At 26.1% G+C, this 7993-nt stretch overlaps 1 protein-coding gene across 1 annotated transcript in view; it reads left to right on the top strand.

Annotated features, from left to right (window-relative positions):
* Nucleotides 1-7993, top strand: part of LOC107455124 (chitin deacetylase 1) — a 38169-nt gene that overhangs the window by 1711 nt on the left and 28465 nt on the right. The gene's annotated exons all lie outside the window — the stretch shown is intronic.

Here is a 7993-nt window from a genome sequence, read left to right as displayed (position 1 = left end):
AGATATAGAGAGAGAGAGAGAGAGAGAGAGAGAGAGAGAGAGAGATAAATGTACATAAAAATAAAATATGCATTCTAAATTATGATAATAATGGTTAATATAACAATAAACGTACATATTTGTACAGTTTAGATTCAGTTCAGATCAAACTTTTAACTTCCTGTTCTAACAGTTTAAACATCATTACAGTCAATATATCATTTATTAAAGTTTGTTATTGATAATGAAAGAATTCAGTAAGTAGTATATAAAGTAAATAATATATTACAGAGCAAATAAAATGAAATCCTAAAACCTCACAATATAACAAATAATTCTATTATAATTTGAACTACAATTAAACAATATCAAACGAAATATCAAATTTAAAGAATTTACTCAACTTTCAATAATATATTTTTAAAGAGTAATGTATTTACCAAAGCAATAAGTTAAATACAATCAAAGATGCTATAGTTTATTCATCTAAAAGCATTCAAGCATGAGCGAAGTTTGTCTGAATGAAATTATTTGAGGAAGCAATTTTTTAATCTTGTTTGAATTGTATTAAATTTAATACATTTTATATTTATGCTTTTCTTTTTTAAATTAGAAAATTAATTAAATTTGTTTATTAATAACTTAAACGAGTCAGTTTCAAAATAATATTTTATTTATTAAAATAAGTTATGAGACATACTTTTTTAAAGAAAATATTTTAACTGAAAAAATTGGAACGGCATTTCTATATTTGGCAGAAAAATATGTTAAAATTGCGTATATACCAATAGAAATCCACAAGGGAAGAACGGTTTATGCCTGAAAAGGCTGATCTGGAGAAAACGATTTTGCGTGTGGAAAGGACAAGTTTTTTACAGTACGGCTCATTTCACTGTGTAATAACTCTCGAGGAGAACCGATTTTACACTTTATTGATTTGTCAAAGCTTAGTGATCCTCAAAAAGCAACAAATGGCAATATTGTTTTCTAAAAAACACTTATTTGTCCCAAAATATAATTGCAAACCTCCGTTTATTATATTTTAATATCGAAATTGCAAATCAATAAATTCTTTATCATTTATGCTACTAAATAATTTAAAATTACCGAAGAATCTTTGCAAAAGATTTGTTTCTGAAATTTATTTATGTCTGCAGACTCTAAAGTGTTTTAAAATTTAATTGTAAAATATTGTGTTATTAAAGCTAAACAACAGAGAATGAATATTTATTGAAATATATTTACTAAACTTATTTACCCGCTACAACAGTATATCAATATTTTTCAATATGAAGAGGTTTTGCCAAATTTACGCACAGATAAATCTTTATTAAATACTGTAAAAATTATTAATTGTTTTAATATCCATCTGTTTTGAAAAGTCATATATTTGTAAATACTAAGCATAAAAAATTTCTTTCTATTAAATTATTTACTTTACTATGGATACTTTTAAAAATACTACTTCACAATTTATTTTATAATGCACATTTATTCTATTTAATTAAATGTGTATTATTTTTTGTGCATTAAAATTTAAACCGATCAACAAACAAAATTTTAGAAACTAAAGTAGCCACTTTACTAATCATCTTCTATTTCGGAAATATGCGGTACTTCATAGAAAATTAAACAGTTAAATAAATTAGTAAATCAAAATAATTTAACACATTGAATTTTAGGTTTTTTTTTCTTAAGGCAATAACAAACACTCTACAAAACGTGTTCCGTATCTTTTCAACGCATATCAGAATGTTCTGGACATCAAAAATGAACTATGTCAAGGTTGTATTAGAAATTTCTGGGGAAAAAACTTATTTTCACCTCAAAAATGACATAGAAAGTAAAATCGCTATCTCCATAAAGAAAAAAATAAAAAAACTGGAATTATAACAACTAAAGAATTTTCCCTGAGGAAGAAACGAAAGCAAATTCCGTTTGACAGAAGAGCTTGTTGTTCACCATTCTATGAACCAGATAGGGGATTTTATAATTCAGATTTTGAAAGAACATCGGCATCTTGAACAAAAATATAAATTTTAATACAAGAGAATATCTTCCTGTAATTAGAGAATTAAAATATAAATAAAAAAAAAGCTATATTCACATAAAAAATAGCGTAAGAAGGGAAAATATAAATAAATAAAAATTAGACCATGTGTCGATTCTTAATTTTCAAACTCTTTCAGATTATCTATATCCAGAAATTTTCTCTAAAGGAAAAGTAATAGAAAGTTCAATTAGACGAATTCCATTCCATTCCATAAGACATTCTTTAGACATTAGATTCCATTAGACATTCCTTAGACATTAGATTCCATTTGACAATCCTTAGACATTAGATTCCATTAGACATTCTTTAGACGTTAGATTCCATTAGACATTCATTAAAAAATTTCGGAATGATATAATATGAAATTAAACAGAATCTAATTATGATCTTTTACATTCGAAGCCAACATAGCTTCTTTTGCACAGTTCTTGTTTAAACTAATATCAGAATGTTTTAGAAATAAGAAACTATGTCAAGATTTTATTAGAAATTTATAGGGGGATTTTAAAGAGCATAGAAAATAAAATAGTTAATTTATGAAAAGAAAAAGAAACTAGAATCACATCAACCAACGTAAAGAATATAAAGCTGTAATATTTTTTGACACTAAAGCTTGTTGTTCACCAGTTTATTACCAAAGTAAATCTTAGAATAAAGTATGATGTTCTTGATCAAAAATCTAAAAAGTTAAAAATACATCCCTGGATTTCATCAATTAAAGGAATACTTGAAGATTTTACAATCCATAAAATTTGAAATAAAGAATCGTGATCTTGATTAAAAACATAAAAAAGTATAAAAATTCCCGAAAAATATTTTTCTAGACTCTTAAGTATGAAAAATGTTATCGTCACCCGAAATCACGTAGAAAGTGAAATTATTGATAAGAAAAACTAGATCATACGTCAACTCCTGATTTTTCGAATTCTATCGGATTATCTATACCTATAAATTTCCTCTAAAGGAAAAGAGAAAGCTAATTCCACTTTCCAAAAAAACAAAAAAAAGCTAGTTTTTCAAGAATTTTCAGGATTATGTAATATGGAATTTGATAGAAAGTAATGATGATCTTTCATTTTTGACACCAACAATTTCTCTAAAGAAACTGGATTTCGATTTGAAGGTCAATAACTGTCCTAGAAATTAAATTATTTGAATTAGCAGTCGGTTAAAGTAAAAACTGAGCCTTAGGGTTCAAAAATAGAAGGCTTTTTTAGTAAGTCGGTTAGTCATAGTTTAATTTTTGTTTTGTTTTTTGCCGAAGAGAATTGAGTTTGAGAGTAGTTCAAAAGTTCTAAATGTTCAAATCCTTTGCGGGTGAGGGTGTGGGGATTTTATTCTCATTTTTGTGTAAGCGTGCCACTGACCGAATTTTATCATCTGCCGACTGTGTTTCTGATTTGGATGGTTGCGTGTTCGAGATATTTATCATAGTCAAAGATAATGATGATAAAATATAACTTTGTACAATTGAAAAGCTCAAAATTTCAAATCGTGTTTGATCATAACTAATACAATGCATGACGTTTTTATTTTTATTGAATCATATTTTATTTCTGTTTCAATTCATAGTTTTTTTTAGCTATTTTCTTATTAACCTTTATTTAGTAAATCACATTTTGGATTGTTTTTCAACAATCAGCTCTGTTCAATTGCTTTATTTTTAAATAGGAGATAATTCTTAATACGTTAGGTGTAACGTTAAATTTATATTACTTCACGAAGCAACAATATGTTTTGTAATTATATTCTATTAAAATTTCCTTTTTTTCTGATACGGATATTTCAGGCATAAAAATTTACTTGAATTATCTACTTAAAAATATCATAGTTTCGTCAGTCATAAAGGTTATCAAATTATCCCTACTGCATTCAATGTACTAAAGACCACATATTTTCTTGGTCATCATTAATCAGATTACATTAGAACAAACATGTAATTAAACTGATAGATATGCTAGTACAAACTTGATATCAAAATTAAAAATTAGAAAAATTAATTTGTCAATCTTAATTAAAAAATTGTATATGTATCTTAATTAAAAAAATTAAGATTAAAATCTAATCAAACTATAAATAATTCAATTGATTTACATTTAATTCGCATGTGATTTCTTGTGATAGTTTATTTTATTAATGGCATATTTAGTTTTGGATCTAACACCGATATTTTGAATCAACTGGAGAATAAACTTATTATCTTTTTATTGAAAAATAGTAAGATACTTTTTTTATTTAAAATAAAGCTATTTTGATTGTAGTTTTATTTATTAATTTAGTTTTCGGTTAAATAGCTCCATCACTAGGAATTCCCTAGGACAAAATTGAAACTAATTCTGAAAGGCTATTTTACGTCTTTAACTTGAAATTTTTTACATACTATTTCAGTTTTAGCAGAAATTTCAAATATGTTAAGATAAGAAAAAAGTATTTTGCGCGAACAGTTTACCAGCTAATTATTTTCATAATTAATATACTAGCAATTTGAAAATTACATTTCACTTACTTGTAAATGCGCATGCATACCTAAATTAAGCTTGAAAAAAGGTTCTATAATCTCATTAAAATACAACAGCTAGATAAATAACAACAAAAAATGAAATTTTTGTACCCCCATTCTCTGTTATACAATACAGATTCCCCCTCCCCGTTAACTGTAAATTAAACGCAGTGTTCAAAAATTTTTTATCGCATGTTTTTCATCATAAATCTTTGGACTTTCTTAGATTAACAATAAACACTAATATTGATATTTAGTTAGTAAAATTTGATAAACAAGCTTAATTTAATAAACTAAATTTTTAAATAATGCATAAAAAATCGTGCTAAATAAATGGAATGTTTGTATTAGGCTAGAAAAACCTTTAATATGCGTATTTTTAATAACTTAACATGGTTTTAAAATTCTGAGGCAAAACACGTTTTTCTTTCAATAAATAGTAGCTTCTTATACATTTTGTTTTCAACAAAATCTTTCATACCCTTCCCATGTTCCTAAGTGTCTGTTATCAACTAAGCATTCACTGGTAATTTAAATTTCTTAGGGTCAGGACTTAGGGGAGTTTGGATGCCCGATGGCTCCTCAGTCCGAACGTTGATATTTACAATTGTCATATAAAAATGCATCTCTTGTCAAAGGAGATGCTGCTTACTATTTTACTTTTTTTTGATATGGTCAAAAAAAAGTTTTTTTTAATGATGTATCTCTGTATCTTTAACTTAATGATGTATCTGATGTATATTTTTGTATGATGTATCTCTGACGTAATCATCCTTCAACCACTAAGACGCAAATGTACTAGAAATTTCCACTATACCAACACCTCCATAGAAACATTTGAAATTACGTCACTCTTTCAAATAAGAGAGGAAGGGTGTCAAAATAATAATTGTGACAAAAGTGTGACAAAGAGGAGGGGAGGTTGTTGAAATATGACATCACAAGACAAGTTGTTTCCCATTTTCTTTCAAAAGAACAAATTCCGTGATTTCGAACATAAAAGCTGCAATTTTAATGAGCTCCAAAAGTTACATTTTTTTAAAAGGCGGTTCTCACCCTGAATATTTTATTTTATTTTTTGGTTTTATTTAAGCGTTAATTTCATTTCTAAAAGAATGGTAGGCGGGGAAGGTTAAAATGAAAGAGACAAAAGAGTTCTCAATTAAAAGAAAGTTTTACTAATGATAATGATGAAATAAAATGTTATTCTATTTTAGTACTAAGTTTAAAATTAATTTTTGACTTTTATCACCTCTTAAAGGATCATAATATTTGAACGAAAATATTAGAAAATTTTATACAAAAACTTTTAATGGTAGATATATTAATAAATGAAATCTATTTCATCGCTAGATTCAATTCACTAATTAGATAAAATCAATTCAATAAATTGATAAATCAATACTAAAGAAATCAATCCATGGTTTGTAGTTTTTTAAAAAGTCTTTTTTTTTCTGTAGTTCTTTGAAAACTGTATTAGTTTAAACACAAAAGTACTTTTAAAAAAATGATCATGATTGTTACATGTAAATATGTTGATTATTGTTATATATAGCTATGTCCATACATAGCTATATTTCTTAATTAATATTGCCTTATGAATAGGGTCTTACATGGGGTTCGATAATATTTAAACTTAAATAGTCCTAAAAATTATTAATAATATTCGGTAAATGTTATAACATTCTGTAAAAAATCGTGAATAAAAGTATGTTTAAAATGATTTGGAGTTAATTTAAACTAAATACAAAACATTACTTGTCATTTGTTTTGCAATTTGTCATATAGTTAACTATTTCATGATTAAAACCTATAAGCACTATATCGACTGCGGCTATATGGTAAATCTACTTCGTGGGCTATTCGTTATTTTTGTTATAAATATGATAACAGATAAATATCTAAATATCTAAAAATATCTGATAAATTTATTCTCTCTAGTGGGGGTATAATCACAAGTAAATATAGCATACATCGTTAATTTAAAAATTGAAATAGGTTTTTTTACATATATCAACGTTAGACCAATTTTTGTTTAAGTGAAATTCTGAGCAATATTGAGCATTGCATTCCATTGTGACTTCGATTGAAACTCACAAGCAAAATACTCAAAATGCGAAAATATAAATAATATATTTTTAGTAATTTACAATTTTTCTATCATAGGATGACGATACGTGAGAGCATTACGAGTTCTGTCAATTTGGTTTTGTGCCTTGTAAAAACACAATTGTTAGCTTCATATTTAACTTGCTGTGTGCAAAAAAAAATAAAATAAATAAATAAATAAATAAAATTTAAAAAAAGTCATAAGTCCTGATAACAACACACTGAGAAAGAAAACCACCACAATATAGTAAAATTTGCCGTGTTTCTGGCTCATTAAAAAGCTCTGTAATTTTTATTGAAGCGCTTGGGTAATAATTTCGATAAAATTGACAACAAAATATGGTTTTATAATAAATGATAAAATTTGGTAATTTTATCACGATACCTAAGAGCATGACAAAAATATCATTTATTCGATTAAATATACTTTTCAGTTTATATTTATATAAACTGAATAAATAAAAACTATTAGTTTAAAAAACAGTATTTTCGGTAAACCGTTACCGTATAAACGGAAAAAATACCAAATGAATGGTTTAAATATCGAATATTTTGGTTTTATTATCTAGAATTATGGTTCTTTTAATAGAAATGTCATAACCATACAGTATGGTAATTTTACCAGATTTTTTTTCTCCGTGTACTTTTCAAAAAGGTTAAAAAGAAATATATATTCTGCTCATCGCATTTACTTCACAAATGCAGAACCGATTTCTCTTCCAAACAGAATATTGTTACACTAAATATAGTTGCAGCCCAAAGCATTTATTTGCATATAACTTAGTAAGAAATTCAGAAAAAAATCTTTTTTTTTCTTTTCAAAACAAAGATTTTCATAACAAGATCGATAGATAAAGCAAAATTTATTTTACTTAGGAGAATATGGGTAAAGTAGCTACTTGAGTCTTCGCTCCGTCATAATGCTGTCACCACACTAACTGGACAAAATAGTCTGCATGCATGTTGTTAGTATTATCTATATTTTGGAAGCAAAAGTCTACAATTTTCATAATTTTAAAACTTTAATTTGTTTTTCTCACTCTTTTTTTGATAATTCGCACAGTTGTTGATTATAGCTAAATAATAATCAATCTCAACGTAATAATTAATTATTCTTGTGCTTTTTGATGAAAATACGATAGCCTTTCAATTTATGTGTGTTTTAAAAACTGTAAATGATGAAAATTAATGATCACAGTTTGCGTATTACTCACTGGTAAAAGAGGCCTTACAGAGATGCTTTAGAAACCTATGAGTATTAATATTTATAAGGCATTGAAGAATTAATTTTATACTTTAAATGTTAAGGGTGGTAATACATTATATACAGAGCATTATATTGCGTATAATGC

This window comes from Parasteatoda tepidariorum, chromosome X2, assembly GCF_043381705.1.
Source record: "Parasteatoda tepidariorum isolate YZ-2023 chromosome X2, CAS_Ptep_4.0, whole genome shotgun sequence".
Lineage (NCBI taxonomy): Eukaryota > Metazoa > Arthropoda > Arachnida > Araneae > Theridiidae > Parasteatoda > Parasteatoda tepidariorum.
Note: the sequence above shows the minus strand (reverse complement) of the source record. Positions and strands in the feature narration are given on the sequence as shown.